Here is a 17,499-nt window from a genome sequence, read left to right on the forward strand (position 1 = left end):
AGAACAAAGAGAGTATATATGCATAAAGAGACAAGGTTTACAGCAAAATGGCAACCTAAGGCACATGTACTGCTATTTCTCCTTCTTCAAAACTGGCTGACACAGGTAACAGGTGACAGCTCTGCAGAAGTTGCCAAAAGCCACAGAAACTTCTAGACGGCTATTACAAAGCAATGGGAGTTATGAGACCAAGCAAAATATTGCCATTTCTAGTTTAAATTGACAGGAGGCAGGTTACAGAGAAAAACTATTAAGGAGGGAAAAATAACGGTAGAGTCACAAAGATTTACTGAGCTATTTATTTTATTTTTAAGGTTACATACAGTTTCATTTGGGCTTCCCCAGTGGCTCAGCAGTAAAGAATCTGCCTTCAATGCAAGAGTCACAGGAGATGGAGGTTCAATCCCTGGGTCAGGAAGATCCTTTGGAGGAGGGCATGGCAACCCACTCCAGTATTCGTGCTTGGAGAATCCCATGGACACAGGAGTATGGCGGGCTACAGTCCACAGTGTAACAAAAAGTTGGACATGACAGAAGCAACTGAGCACGTATGCACGGTTTTGTTTAGTCCTCATGACAAACTTGTGTGTTAGTCACTCAGTCGTGTCCAACTCTGTGACCCCATGGGCTGTGGTCCACTAGGCTCCTCTGTCCATGGAATTTCCCAGGCAAGAACACTGGAGTGGGTTGCCATTCCCTTCTCCAGGGGATCTTCCCAACCCAGGGATAGAACTCAGATCTTCTGCATTACAAAAAGCAAGTTTACAGAATTTTAAAGAACCAACTTGCCAGAGTCATACGTACACATACAATCAGTGAGGAACTGGGGCTCTAACGTGGACCTGAGCACTTTATTACTCCCTTTCATGTATTGAGCAATTCAACTGACCTAACCCTCTATCCATCCTCCCATGTAAATCCACCAGAACAGATTTTTTTTTTAATAAAAATTTAATTATATAAGTAACAGCATGCCTCTAATTGAAAGTCTGGAAAATATAATGGATGTACCAAAAGTCATATCTTTTTTTATTGCTTTTATAATTAGTATTTTAATGAACACCTTGTACATAAATCTCTGCACAGTTTTATTCCACATTTATAAAGCATTATAAATGGAATTCTGGGTCAAATAGTGGCAATACAGTCTGCCAGAACATCTGACTTTAATACTGCTGAACTGACGAAGAGATTATGGTTCCTTAAGAAAAACAGCCATGCCTAATTTTCCCGTTATCCGCAATGCCTAGGCACATGAGCAAGTGTTCTCATGACTGCTGAACAGAGGTTTCTCTCCCCTTAGTACACAGTCTCTGAAGAGAGGAATAAACAAAGCAGGCTTTCAAATTAGAAGACAATTGTGCCAAATATCAAATTCATTAGTGGGCTGCATAAAACTCTTTTTAGGGAGAAAAGAACATGAACATTAACACTGCCATTCAATATATTTCCATGTGTTTAAAAGACTTTGGATATCTTATATTTTTTAAATACAGTATGTTAGTAGGTATATAGCATATATTGAAGACACTGTTTCTCCCAGTTTACCTACATGTCTTAATCTGCTATTGTCCATGGAAATAATTTCAGAACATGTAGAAAATTCAGAGTTGTATATTTTAACAATGACTAGATTTCTCTTACTTAGATTTTCTGTCAAAAATCATCATCGATTTTCATCAAGTTCTAATGATATTATAGCAGGCAATGTCCCCAGAAAAATGAAAAAGACTGACTACAAAACAATGTGCCAGCAGGTACTGAACTAGCACTTTAGATGCATTAATTTAAACTTTACAACATTACTTTATATTATTATTACTATTACCTCTATTTCATAGGCAAACTAAAACAGAGAAAGATTGAAGTTGCTTGTTTGGGGACTTCTGGTCCAGCGGTTAAGACTCTATATGTTTCCACTGCAGGGGCACACTTACTTCCACTTATTTCCTGGCTGGGATATAAGATCCCATATGCCATGCAAGTGGGGCCGAAAAAAAAGAAACTTGCTTGTTTTTTGAATATAGGTATTCTGGCCATTACTTTGCCAACAAAGGTACATATTAGTCAAAGCTATGGTTTTCCCTATAGTCAAGTATGGACATAAGAGTTGGACCAGAAAGGCGGCTGAACGTCAAAGAATTGATGCTTTTGAACTGTGGTGTTGGGAGAAAACTCTTGAAAGTCCCTTAGACTGCAAGGAGATCCACCAGTCAATCCTAAAGGAAATCAGTCCTGAATATTCACTGAAAGGACTGATGCTGAAGCTGAAGCTCCAATACTTTGGCCACCTGATGTGACGAGCCAACTCATTAGAAATCAGACCCTGATACTGGGAGAGACTGAAGGCAGGAGGAGAAGGGGACAACAGAGGATGAGATGGTTGAATGGCATCACTGACTGAATGGACATGAGTTTGAGCAAGCTCCAGAAGATAGTCAAGGACAGGGAAGCCTGGCATGCAGCAGTACATAGGGTCGCCTAGTCGGACACGACTGAGCAACTGAACAACAAATTCTGGCCACACTTCTAATCACTACACAAAATTGACTCTCAATGTCAAGCAAAAAGCACTGAATAGCTTTCCGTGAACACTGGTGGTACAGGGCACGATGCTAGTAGTATGCTTTCCAGAAAACAGGAAATTCAACCAATCCAAATGAATTATTTATTCATTAGGTAAAGAGTTATTATAGATCAAAAATTGTATCAAAATGTGGGAACATTCTCCAAACCTTGAGAAATACTAGGACTAAAAAGTTGGAGAAAGATCACTGTAAGGTAGATTTCTAGTTAGACATATCTAACCTAGTTAGATTACAATAGAATTATTCACAAGTGTCAGGGCATAGCAGGAGTAATTAGTTCTGCCTAGGGCATTCAGAGAAGTTGTAGAGAGAAGGAAATACCTCAAATACACTTTGAGTAACAGACTTCTAAGGGAATTTGTAGGTAATAGTCTGTCTCCCAAAATCACTCCCCACAGAAGGGTCAGGTTCTCACTGCTATGAAAACTGCTGCAGTAGCAGAGAACCTGTCTCAGCACAAAAGAACCATCTTATGTTGGCTGGAGGAGAGTATGGGGTTGCAATAGGTACAAGTGATCAAACCCCTGTCAACACTATGGGAACCAGCAATAAGGAGGAGCCTATCTATCAAGCTTAATTTTACAGCCAACATAACTACAAAACTGCCTTTAACAGACTTGTATTTAAATTCCTAATTTTAGAAAAACCTGAATTTTAAAACTAATAATAAGGAATTGGGGTGGGGGGAGCAGACCTTCAGTTAAGCATGACTGGCTTTGACTCCTTCCTGAAACCTCATCTTAAAAAGTTAAAGGACATTTTAGAAATATAAAATCCATAAGGATATGAGAATGGGGAAGGACACAATATAAAATAAGAGAAGTCAACAATATTCTGGATGCTAGAAATGCGGCAGTTGGGGAGAGGCAACTAAACTAACTAGACCAAAAAAGGTGAAGCCTAAACCTGAAAGGAAGAAGTCATCAAGCTGATAAACACAAAAAGCTTAATAATGGTCACCAGGGGCTAGGGGTTTGGGCGGGGGGGGTGGGGGGGGGGCGGTAATGAGCATTTCCGGGTTAATAGGTACTGAGTTCCAGTTAGGGATGATATAAAAGCTCTAGAGATTGAGGGACAGTGGTAACGATTACACAGTAAGGTGAATACACTTAATGCCACAGAACTATACACTTAAATGGTAAATTTTGTTATGTATATTTTACCATATTACTACAATTTTTTAAAAAAAAGCAGCAGCAAGATGACTCATGCTGGAGAGATTCAGGTATTGAAATCATGATGAAGACAAAAATGCAGGGTGCGGCCAAAAACTAGATGACTGGTTGAAAGTTCATTTCAGTGGCCTCACCCCAAAACTGATCTTCTCACCACTGCTGGAGAGGGTGGACCACAGACTCTGATCTTTGGAACATAGGCCAAAACTGAAAGCTAGACAAAACAATTACTGAAAAACAGAATTATTTGAAAGTCTGCATTCTACATAAGCAGGTTGTCTCCAAGAAGAAAAAGGAAATAACAGATTATCTGATTATCTGATGTATCCAACCATATTATAGTTTATATTTGTTAGAGAATTGCAAATGAATTAATAGACACAAAGTATATAAAATTTCAAACTCATAATTATTTGAGAAAACATTAAGTTGGATAAGAAAAGAAATACGATCATAGTGAATCTTGTGACAGCTGCAAAAAATTTGCAAAGTCATAAAAATTTAAATACTAAATAAAGAATTTAACCCCCCCCAACCTGATATCGTATAAAAGGAAGAATAGAGAAGGAGAAATATGTATAAACGTTTGCAGGCAGCAGAGATTAAGATGACTAACCCTCATTTTTCTTAGAAGGAAGTGAGTAGTTACTGTCTAAAATAAAAAGCCAACAAAAAGCAGAACTGACTTGGAAAAATAAAGGCACAACAGACTAGCTGAAAGAACTGAAATCGACTGCCCCTAAAGGCCAGGAACTGGATGTGAGATGAGGAGAGATGATGCCCTGCTACTTTTATAAGCCTTGAATTTTTAAAACTATATATGTACAAATATCATTCTAATTTTAAAATAAAAGTTTAGAGAGGCAAAACAAAATTGTAATGATGTTATTAAAAAGATCTAAAATGGTCTATATTGTCTATACACCTTTTTTTTTTTTTTTCAAACTACTGGGTTAGCTTTCTATAATTCTTAGAATTTTCAGTCATATTGAGGTCAGCCATGCTACTTGCTGCTGTCTTTCAATGCTGCTGGGCATCACCAAAATAAGGCTCCAGTAGAAGGAAATGGTGCTGAAAATGCTGCCCCTGACCAGCATGCTAGCCCATCAGGCAAGAAAAAAGTGGTGGGGGAAAATCCTGATGCCAGGATGACCAGCTGATGAGAGGAGGAGAACAAGGAGGAATACAACATAGGTGGGGAAGACATACCTGATGCCACATGAACTGAAATGCTTTAAAACGGGACTGAGCTACAAAGAGTTTTTACATGGGAAAGAATGCTACGAGCAGAGGAATCATTAGTGTTTCTAGAACATGTCATCTGGGTGGTGTCTTTAAATACACAGTACAGTCCTGTTTATGCATTCTGCCCTGACCACACTGGTCATTTCTCCATTGTTAGTTTGGGATTTGAAGAACACATCCAAGCATCTCATTTTGAAGGCCTGATACAACCATAACTGGGTATATACTTTTATTAATAAAACTGATACTTTATCATGGCTGGCAACACTTGTTAAATTTCATAGGTCTCCTCGCTTGCTGGGAGTTAGCTATGGTGGTGTTAAGGTGGCAGAAAAGAGTGTTCCTCTCATCATCTGTGGCTGGGGACTGGGTATCTGTTCCCTGGAAATGTCTGATGCGACTCTGAAAGCTCATGTTTTTGCATTAACTAGTGGGAGAGGTGTCTGTTTTCTGGTTTGCCTCCTTCATTCTGTGGCTGAGATGGGTACTTCAACCTGGTGTATTTTGGTTTCTTAAGAATCTGAACGATCTAGATTTTAATCCAGTATAAGAAATGATTCACTTGACTCTATATACGTATCTTCCAAAATTTATTTTGTCAGTCACTGCCTTTGGGTCCATGTCTGCCTGGTGCTTTCGCTACCTATTTAGTCTATTGCCTGATATACTATATACTATATATACTATACTTAGTCTATTGCCTGATTTTTTGTCCACACAGTGTCATGCTCTACAGTGATGCTCAGTGAGTGTAATGTCCCATGAGCTGCTTCTGCTTCAGGCCGCCTTACCAGCATTAGTTGAACAGGGATGGATGCAGCTATGGCTGAAGGGGACAGTGTAAGCAGAGACTCTTACTGTGGGAAGCTTGCTGGATCTTCATTCCTATTTGTTGGAACCAGGAAGAAAATGAGAACTGTGCAAACCAACCAGTGAACAATAACCAGGGTGTCTGAGGTAGCAACACTGCCACTGTGGTTGGGGAAGGTGTGCGTGCAGCCCACCATTCAGCAGGCTGGGTCTGCTGGCTTTCAGCCTTGCATAGGCCTTCGATTTTTCCACTTGGATATTTTTGTTGATTGTATTCATATGCAATAACCTTACTGATCACCAGCCTCATCTGCCTGACTCTACCAGTATTTGCTAGGCATCAGTTAATGTCATTTTGGACAGGGACTGCCAAATCCATGAGCTCTGCATAGCTGCTTATGATTTCTACATTTCCTAGCTAACCATAAGGGCTGTGATGGTGCTGGCAGCATAGATGCCACACGGATGCAGTGACCTTGAGAAGGGTATAGGGTAGAGTCCTGTGGACTTTGATAGCTGCAGTGCTGCTGGCTGGAGTTGTCCTAATTCTGGGGCTCCTGTTTGAGTTGGTTATTGCTGTTCACCCAAGGCTTCCCTTGGCTCAAACTCGTTTTTTCCCACCACAGGACCAGGCACTTGGAATCCTGCATACCAAAATCACTGCAGCTATAATATTGATGAGTCCTTGATGGTACTTGAAAATTGCGATTGAGCTGGCTTAGGCAAATGGCATCCAGAATTTTGACCTTCACTATAACTGTCAGTGCCAGTGATCTCTATGTTCTTGCTTTCCCTATGTGTACCTTGTATCTGGCATTGTTCCTTTACTAGGTGTTACTGCAGAAATGCAAAACTTGGTCTACAGGCAAATTTACCCATTTTTACTGATGGTCATGGCATTGATAGGAATCTTGTCCTTCCAGATCTGCCAGTTTAAGTCCCTTTGTGCATGTGCATGCTCAGTTGCTCCGTTATGCCCAATTCTTTAAAACCCTATGAACTGTAGCCCACCAGGCTCCTCTGTCCATGGGATTCTCCAGGCAAGAATACCAGAGTGGGTTGCCATTTCTTCCTCCAGGCAATCTTCCCAACCCAGGGATCAAACCCGCATCTCCTGTAGCTCCTTTACTGGCAGGCGGATTCTTTACCACTGAGCCCACTGGGAAGCCCTTATGTGCCTTTATGAACATATTTAAAATGACAAGTACCTTGTAGGCCAATACCTTGTGAACTATGAACGGAAATCTGGCAAACAAGGCACCTCCACAGTTGTCCTAAGAACAAAGTGGTTGTATGAACTACCCTGACCTTCCCCTTGTGTTTATGTGCCCTTTTTTGTGGACTTTTCTCTTCAGAGATTTTTCCCAGTGACCTCTCAGCACTGTTTTTAAGTTGAATGTATCTGACTTGTGTTCTCAGCATTCAGAGAGCAGCAGTACGAGGCTCTGCCGCCCTTCCTGCATCTTCTGACCTCACTGCTGTCTGAGGTCTATATATGTGTAAATAGAATTTCCTGGATACTTTAAAATCTCGGATTAAACAAAATGTGCCTTGTACATTTTTAAACAAAATGTATAATTTAATTTATTAAATCTGCTTGTTACTTTTTAAAAAAACACCTTTCTTATAGCACAATTCATGAGCTGGTACAGTATGCAATTCACTGGAGAAATACTCTGGGCATGTAGCAATTCTAAAGCCTAACTGTTTAAAACCACTCTATAAACACAGTATTTTATTTATTCATTTCCCCCTAAGAATATATATTTGGGTATATTTATATAAAGGCTTATATTATTTGTAAATCTTGGATCAAATCCAAATCTTGACATTTCGAATGACTAACATTTGGAAGCACCAGTGATGGTAGAGCTGAATTTAAATAAAGTCCAAGTGTCAAATGATACAAATAGACAAACTGAAAGGCTACTCATGGAAAAATATATAACAGTACTAAATATGCAAAAGAAAACAGGAAACAATCTTATCTACAAGAACTGTACAACTTGCAGCTTTTTAAAAGTCACATTCTTGTGGGCACAAATTCACCAACTAAATATAATCTAATTAACATATTCCTTCTACACAGTTGAAACAAGAACTTCATTCCAGAAAAAGAAAATACTTCAAAGCGCAAGATTAAAACCATGAGCAACTACATCAGAACCTACTGAATTTTTTTTTAATTAGTAAAGTTCTTTTCATATAAAGATAAAAACTATGAGACCTGGTTTTCTTTTCAGCAGTATGAAGGAAAGTTATGACCAACCTAGATAGCATATTCAAAAGCAGAGACATTACTTTGCCAACAAAGGTCTGTCTAGTCAAGGCTACGGTTTTTCCTGCGGTCATGTATGGATGTGAGAGTTGGACTGTGAAGAAAGCTGAGTGCCGAAGAATTGATGCTTTTGAACTGTGGTGTTGGAGAAGACTCTTGAGAGTCCCTTGGACTGCAAGGAGATCCCACCAGTCCATTCTAAAGGAGATCAGCCCTGGGATTTCTTTGGCAGGAATGATGCTGAAGCTGAAACTCCAGTATTTTGGCCACCTCATGCGAAGAGTTGACTCACTGGAAAAGACTCTGATGCTGGGAGGGATTGGGGGCAGGAGGAGAAGGGGACGACAGAGGATGAGATGGCTGGATGGCATCACCGACTCGATGGACATGAGTTTGAGTGAACTCTGGGAGATGGTGATGGACAGGGAGGCCTGGCGTGCTGCGATTCAGAGGTCGCAAAGAGTCGGATATGACTGAACTGAAGGGGACAAGAGAGAATGAGATGGTTGGATGGCACTACCGACTCGATGGACATGAGTCAGAGCAAGCTCCAAGAGTTGGTGATGGACAGAGGCCTGGAGTGCTGCAGTCCATGCGGTCACAAAGAGTCAGACATGAATGAGCGACTGAACTGAACTGAATGGACTGTGCTCATCTATAGCTATAGTTGCTCAACTTCATGTGTCAGCTACCTGACAAATTTACAAATACTTAAAAAACTATCACAAAGGTTTAAGAGCATTAAAATCATATGTGTTATACTGTTTATACTGTGCATCCATATATTCAAACAAGAAATAAAAAGAGCAACCAAAGAAAACCTCAAGCATTATCATACTCACATGTCAGAGAGCATGACAGAGAGAAATGCCCATAAGACAAGACTCCTTCACTCAAGGAATCTGGGATTCAGCAGTGCAGAAGGGAGTAAGAAGTGTGTGTGGCAGAGGTGCCAAGACCAAGACAGGAAAACGACTCATGAACAAGACAAAAAACTAAATGACTGCCTACTAAACTACAAAATAAAAGGGTAAATTTAAAGAAAAAGGAAGATAACAGTCGCCCTGACAATAAAAGTAGGCACTGAACTGGTCTCAAAGAAGTAGAGAAGCATTTGAAAAAATAAACGAGAAAGGTCAACATCTCTGTCTCTCTTGCTCTCTCTCTCAATGTTACCATATACTTAAAATTTTTCTTATGAAATACCAGAGGCAAATGTATGCAAAAATCAAAAAAGTAATCTAAAAGAGAATTGGCCCAGAAGAGGGAAAATAAATGAAGTAGTAAACAGAGGGAAAATTACCCACAAATAAAAAAGAAAAATCTTAACAACCATACATGTTGTATCTCAATAAATGTTCGCATTATTTTGATTAGCCTCAACGCATTATTGGAGTTGGAGAAGGAAATAGCAACCCACTCCAGTGTTCTTGCCTGGAGAATCCCAGGGACAGGGGAGCGTGGTGGGCTGCCATCTATGGGGTCACACAGAGTCGGACATGACTGAAGCGACTTAGCAGCAGCAGCAGCAGCAGCAGCATTACTGGAGGGAAAATGAAATTGTTATAATCTCATTTCCACAGGAAGAGACTGACAAAACAAGTTTAAACGACAAAACTATATGAGATTTTCTGACTCCCAGCCCTACATGTATCCATTACAATACTACACACTATTTTATGTGTTAAGTATTTTACACTGGACTGACTGCATCACCAACCTCAATTTCTTATAACCAAAAACATTAGAATGCTACTGAAAAAAAAAAAAAAAAGAAGAAGCCCATCTTAAAGTAAGTATGCTGTAATACACAAGAGCCAAATGGATCTCAGTTAAGACCACAAAACTTTAACAACTAGAATGGTGGCCTTTCCAGTAAATTGGTATGTTACTATTCCTCTAGCCCACAGGCCACTCTAATGGGAAGACAAGGAGAGGGTACTCCCCAAGTAACAAACTTCAGAGCTGCGGTCACAGTCCCATAAACAGAACTTCTTCACTGTTTATCTAAATTATTTTGATTGTACACTGACAGCTACCTAGAGACCGAAAATCAAAGAAAATAATAAATATAAATGAAACACTAGAAAATAAACACAATCATGAAATGTACCAGTTACTATGCCATACAGTTATTAGTTTCAAACTTACAAGGTTTCTCAGGAATCATAGTTAATATTACTTTTTACACCTAACTATGGAGAAGGAAATGGCAACCCACTCCAGTACTCTTGCCTGGAAAATCCCATGGACGGAGGAGCCTGGTAGGCTACAGTCCATGGGGTCGCAAAGAGTCAGACATGACTGAGCGAATTCATTTCACTCACTTCATACTTTATCACTGGAGAAGGAAATGGCAACCCACTCCAGTACTCTTGCCTGGAGAATCCCATGGACAGAGGAGCCTGGCAGGCCGTGGTCCATGGGGTCGCAGAGAGTCGGACACGACTGAAATGACTAAGCACGCACACCTAAACTAAAATTTTCCTTAAGTTGATAATATCATATTAATTTAAATGGTTATCCATGTACCCAAACCTGAATTAATATTCATCACAAACTGAAAAACACGCATTGGTCAAGCACCTGAGAATCATGACCCCTTACATTCTCTCTCACTTCTTTCTCTTTTCCAACATCTAAAGGCAAAAGAGTTCCACACTCTTCCATTACACTCCTACCTAAAAACCCTGAGCAACAGCCAGGTCCCACCCCCTTCCGTGGGGATGCACTACTGAATTAACTGAGTATCTGTTCAGGATACAGAAGGGTATAACTAAGTTTTCTTTCAATATTTTTACCTGTGTCTTCATGTGTGACTGAGAGGAGTAGGGAAAAGGAGTTCTAAACGGAGGCACAAAAGAGCCAAACAACCTTCAGCCCTCTAAGGCAGCTGTGGCACAATACGAAGGCAACGTACCTGAAGTGGAAGGGACATAAGCCCAGCTCTGCCACTTAACATTTCTTAGTGAGTGAGTTCTTTCCCTTAGCAACTCACCCTGCCATGTCCAGCCTAGCAGACTCTTTGATAATACCCATGCTCTCAAACACCTCCACTAAACAGCCATGTATTTGTGGATGTGTTCAATGGATTACTATTTCTACTTACCTTTGGCTAGGGTGGCTCAGATGGTAAAGCGTCTGTCTACAATGTGGGAGACCCAGGTTCCATCCCTGGGTTGGGAAGATCCCCTGGAGAAGGAAATGGCAATCCACTCCAGGACTACTGCCTGGAAAATCCCATGGAAAGAGGAGCCTGGCAGGCTACAATCCATGGGGTTGCAAAGGGTTGGACATGACTGAGCAACTTCACTTTCACTTTCACTTTGGATATATTATATGATCTTTAGCACACATCTTACTGATTATATCTTATATTAACATCTAATAGGCTCATATAAGAACCTATCACCAAGGAAATAATTGTCGTGGATATCAAGAGCAAAACACAAACTGGGATCAGTGTTTTATCAGTAATATTCAGAAAATCAATAATGAATAATAACACTCACTAAAAGTACCTCATTAGCCATTCACGAATTTATTATTTTTAATACTCTGGAAATGTTATCAGTTCATACAGAGAACATGGTCTTTTATGTATTGTTACTAATCTACTTCAATGACTACAGATCATGCTAATTAAATATCTGACCAACAAAATGATATATTCTAATAGGATTAGACACCACTTAATTTTAGTCACATTTCACTAGTAACTGTAAAAAAGGCTATACAAATTTCTGTAACTTACCAAAAATTAAATTATACAAATTCTGGGCTTCCCTGGTGGCTCAGATGGTAAAGAATCTGCCTGCAATGTGGGAGACCTGGGTTCAATCCCTGGGTTGGGGAGATGCCCTGGAGGAGTGCATGACAACCCACTCCAGTATTCTCGCCTGGAGAATCCCCATGGACAGAGGAGCCTGGTGGGCTATAGCCCACGGGGCCACAAAGAGTCGGACACGACTGAGCCACTAAGCACAGCACAGCACATACAGCGTTTTACTGCTTCCACCACAAAGTTTCATCTAAGAGCCGAAAGCAGTGCTAACTTTTACCAAGCAAAACAATCTGTCTACAATGCAGAGGAGACGCAGGTTTGATCCCTGTGTCAGGAAGATCCTGGGGAGAAATCTACTCCAGTTTTCCTGCCTGGGAAATCCCATGAACAGGAGTCTGGCAGGCTACAGTCCATGGGGTCACAGAGAGTCAGACATGACTGAAAGACTAAATTAACAACTCCTCCTTAAATATATTTAATAGACAGTATTAATGTCTTATTAAAGTTATTTCCACTGAATAATACATATCAGTACTTTCCCAACTGATCATCATAATTGTATTTGAAGTGTTATTCCAAATTACTGGATAAACTAGAAAGAAAACTAAAAGTTAATTATAGTATCTTGAAATGTCTGGGATCAAATCAAATGTTACAGAACTCAAGTAAAAGGACAAAATCAAACATATTCTTTGGAGATACGGAACAAAAAAATAAGACTTCTGGAATTCTTATTAACACTAAGACAATAAACTAAATTCTGAAACAATTCCTAGAAGTGTTAATGCCAGAAATGACTCTTCTCCCTAAAGATAAATTTATGCAAAATAAGTATGTCTTAAAAGCCAACTCAAACAGTGCTAAAGTGAAAATAAAAGACATCTGAAGATAACTTTACTATCTCAAAATTTTATTAAAGCACTAGGAGAAAATTTAAGGTTAAAGTAAAAACTCGAATCCAAGTAAATATGAAGATAAAAATAAGAGAAAAAAACTGATGAAACACTACTGGAACAGAAGGGGGAAGAGGATTCTAACTAACCAAAGATGAAAATAACAGGAAAAAAAAAAAAGTAACTCATGTGCAAAAACATTTTTGGAATCTGCATTGAAAATTAATCATATAGAGCAATTACTATAAATATGAGGTCCCATCCACTGTACTAAAGCATGAAGAGCTTATATCACATTTTTCCATGCACACTCAATGAAGACTTTTCCTTCACTATAAATCCACAAAAGGTTTTTGTTGGTGCAATTTACTATGCCTATTCTCAGCCCTAGGGATATTTTTGTACCCAATCTCAAATTGGAAATGGGATGCTATCTGTCCTCAAAATGTCGAGTTATTAGCAGAAACATAGTTCCATGTCTAATAAGAACTTTTATGTTCCACTACAAGTCTTTCAAGTGGTATTCTTGTTTAGATGTAACAGAGATCTGTGTATTTTAAAATATAAATAAGAACTTACGGGATACATTGCTCACTGATATAACACATGTGAACCACCATTACCCATATCACTCCTAGCACTGAAGGGGCAAATACAGACACTGCTCCACCACTTGGCCACTTCCTGCTAGCTACTTCTGCCCAAACTCCTCTTCGGAGCCCAAAGGGAAATCTATTACCATTGCTGCAAAAGCTCACGATTTGTAGACCACTGATAAATGTACTGAGGAGGATTGACACAACAGAGGCAACTTCTTCACTTCCTGTCAGCCACACAATGGGGACTGCCTGTACAGGCAGAAAACTAAGGCCCAACACCCCTGCTCCCTAGTGTACCAGCCTGTATAATCCTTGGGGCTGAAAATATAATGGGACTTCACTCCCATGATTAGGTTAACTTTAAGAAAGTTAACTTATGAGGAGGAATTATCCAAGTGAGCCTGAACTAACCACATAAACCCTTTAAATTTGGGTCTAGAAATGAAAGACAATTTTTAATGGATCTCTACTGCCTATAATCGCAAGAGCTGTCTACTCTACCAGCTTTTTAGGGACTTCTGTAACCTAGCCCCAATCCTACCAATACAAAAAGAAAAAAATTATATTATCACAGGTCAAATAGTAATGCTTTATCAGAAAGTTAAATATAAGTTTAACTACTTAAGACTCCAAACCTAGCATATTATTAATAATTGTTAGGCACTATTGCTCAGTACTCCTGAAATTCAAGTTTGTATCACATACTTCATTTTTTAAAGACTCCATTCTAGAGAACTACCTAGACTGTGTTTAGCATGCAAGCTACAGTCCAGCTGATCAATACCAGCAGTTAAGTTTTAGACCACCGGGACAAATTAAGACTGAGGACATTCAATGTACCATTTCTGCTCTAAGTTTTCACTACTTCAATGCAACTGATATCCTTGTTTTGTAAGGTATCACCTAAAGATTCTAAGCTCTGTACCACATGGAAGGTATTTACTTAGCATTTATGAATGCCATTTCTTAACAGTCACTTTTGCCAAAGAGTTTATATACTGAGAAGAGAGACAAATTAGGCAAAAAGCCCCTGCTCATTACTGCTCTTCAGCTCCCAAGAAACACCTAAATGCCTAGGGGATTTAGTCCTCATACTGTTACCAGGCAATACTGAATGAAGACCTAAAATCAACAGGCTGGTGTGGGAGAACTTTCTCAGATGTTGTGAGGATTGAAAGTTGGGTTAGCACTTAAAAGATCCTGAGAGTAAGTGATGCCTTAAATTTTGCGCTCCTGGTGCCTCCTTTCTTTACTTAGACTCCTGCCCTGGAGCTCAGCCAGGAATACTGCTAAACATCCTACAGTGCATAGCAGAATTTCCCACAACAAAGATTAAGCTGGCCCAAAATGTTAATAGTGCTAAAGTTAAGAAATCTTGGTATAAAAGGAAGAAGGCTAAATTAGAATCCCACCTTTATAATTTATCACCTAAATGACTTTTAGCAAATTATGTAACTTCTTTCCTCATGTATAAAATGGATAACACGCTCATGTTGAAGGATTTAGGGATCTTTTAAAAAAAAAAAGATTTAGGGACCTTTAGACAATTTACAAATGTTTAGTTTCCATTCTTCAGAGTGAGTACAAAAATCTTCTCTATCAGAGATACAGCCCTGGACCTCTCAAAGATTACTTCAAAATATGAATGACACATGGTACTGTAACTGATTTATTCTCTGAATCTCCAATCAAAGTCTAAGCAACTTGAAGGCAGTTCAGTTCAGTTCAGTCGCTTAGTCGTGTCCAACTCTCTGCAAGCCAATGGACCCCAGAGTTCTTACTTTATTGGAGCTGGTATACTCAGCCTCTACAACAAAGTAAGCACTGAGTAAACATCTGTTAAATGACCAAATGGGCAAATAAGCTCTAAGTTATCTACCCAACATAATAAAGCAGTCATTGCATTGCACAGTGGAAAATTACCAAAGAATATAAAAAAACATAACTCATGTCATGAAGAAGTTTTTAAATAGTAAGAGATATCTAACAACAAAACAAAATATGTGGAGAGATTTAACAATAGGTACTCAAAAAAAGCACCTGGGTAAAATTCACATGAACAGCTGAAGTCACAAATGAGTATTAGTGAGATGCATGAAAAATTAGAATTAAACAGATTTAATCAGGGAAAGGCCTGTGTTTAATTAGCATAATCCTTCAGAGTACCTGCTGCTAGTATCTTCCAAAGGGCAATGGTACAATACACTTAAAAGAACAAACGTCAAAACAACAAGTGATATCATTTGTCACCTTAGCAGTACGCAGCTAAATTTCATAATTCAGATGATGGTAGTATATTTTCACAGGTTCAAAGGTCACTTTAAGAAATTTCTTAAAACACATTAGATTTTAATAGAAGTTTACCAAATTCCTGACATCCACAATCCATTTTAACTATTTTAAATGGTCTGAGACAGAATAAGGCCAAAAAGGATGATGCTCAACTGTCTGAATATGCTGCTGAAAAGCTGAGGTCAAGCATACCCAAAGTGTGTTAGAAGCACTTTTAAAATGCACAAATTTAACAATTTTTTTTAAACCAACAATTTTAGAAAAACAGTCGTTCCTACCTAAAGTTTATACAAATATAAGACACTGAGTTTGCAAATGTCAGCAGTTTTAAGATCCCTTTCTGAAGTAATAGTCTCCTTCTGTTTTGCTTGGTATCTTAATTTGCCTTTAGTTTCAAAACTAAGTTTGCCAACACTATTCCTCTCAAAACCTCAGGAATTCCGTTACTAGTTTTAAACTAAATTAAAGGAAAATAGACCCATTCAACCCATGGCAGGAGTATGCACAAAGTGTTTGTTGATGCTCATAAATAGACTGAGAAATTTAGACATGTCTGAAGGACAACGGCTCTATAGTCAACTTTGGTTTGCTCCACCATGGGATCAAACAGGAAGAGAATTATTGCTACCACTTCAAGTGAGACCAGCACAGATACCTTTAAACCAACTGAGATACAATACACAGAACATTCTCTCTTTAAATCAGAGCCTTAGTGTATGTTTTCACTTCAGGGAAGAATGGTTAGAGTACTCTTTTAAAAAGTACACATAGAGCCAAGACGTTACCAGAATCTCCCCCCAAAACAATGCTAAAAATGCCCTCAACACTGCCCCCCTCAGTTGACTCCCCCCTCAAAAAGAGAACAAACTATAAAAACTTGACAGAAAGATGGTTCTCTGTCTTACCACTGGAAACCTTCTTTTCCATTTTATATCCCTAGTTTTCCTAATAATTACAGATATTTTCGTACTCAGCCCTCTTGGTGATCTCCTTCAAGTCGTAATTCATCTCAAAGCACCTGAAACCCAGGTATCAAGATCCTGTGAAAGGGACTAGTAAAAGAGGAAAGTACTTGAAAGGAAGGGAAAGAAAATCCAATTTCCTGGCTCCCTCTCTTACCCTGTCCCAGTACTGCAGAGTAGAAACATATGGAAGGAATAAAAGCACCTTCAGTTCAGTTCAGTTGCGTCCGACTCTTTCAGACCCCATGAATCGCAGCACGCCAGGCCTTCCTGTCCATCACCAACTTCTGGAGTTCACTCAGACTCACGTCCCTCGAGTCAGTGATGCCATCCAGCCATCTCATCCTCTGTCGTCCCCTTCTCCTCCTGCCCCCAATCCCTCCCAGCATCAGAGTCTTTTCCAATGAGTCAACTCTTCACATGAGGTGGCCAAAGTACTGGAGTTTCAGCTTTAGCATCATTCCTTCCAAAGAAATCCCAGGGCTGATCTCCTTCAGAATGGACTGGTTGGATCTCCTTGCAGTCCTAGGGACTCTCAAGAGTCTTCTCCAACACCACAGTTCAAACGCATCAATTCTTCGGCACCTTAAGCTCATTCTATTGCTATTTCTCTTTTTTCTAAGCCCAAACTCATTCATTCCTCCCCAAGCCATCACCCTATCTAATTCCTACTCTCCTGTCCCAGGTCATGGAACTCACAAAGGCCTAGATTTTGGGTAGACTTAGTTCCCTGAGAGGATAGCAACAGGATGAATGAATCTCCAGTGTCATAAAGGGTGATTGCAGTATATTCTGATATAACAGGTTACAAACAATTTTTATTGCCAGACCTAATAAGCTAAACACCCATTTTAATGACTTACGGGAGGGTGG

General features: G+C 39.4%; 1 protein-coding gene and 1 pseudogene across 3 annotated transcripts in view; one reads left to right on the forward strand and one right to left on the reverse strand.

Annotated features, from left to right (window-relative positions):
- Positions 1 to 17,499, reverse strand: part of FRS2 (fibroblast growth factor receptor substrate 2) — a 110,386-nt gene that overhangs the window by 68,137 nt on the left and 24,750 nt on the right. The window lies entirely within an intron of this gene.
- LOC102185342 lies at positions 3,790 to 5,630 on the forward strand (annotated as a pseudogene).

The sequence above is a fragment of the Capra hircus genome, chromosome 5, assembly GCF_001704415.2.
Source record: "Capra hircus breed San Clemente chromosome 5, ASM170441v1, whole genome shotgun sequence".
NCBI lineage: Eukaryota > Metazoa > Chordata > Mammalia > Artiodactyla > Bovidae > Capra > Capra hircus.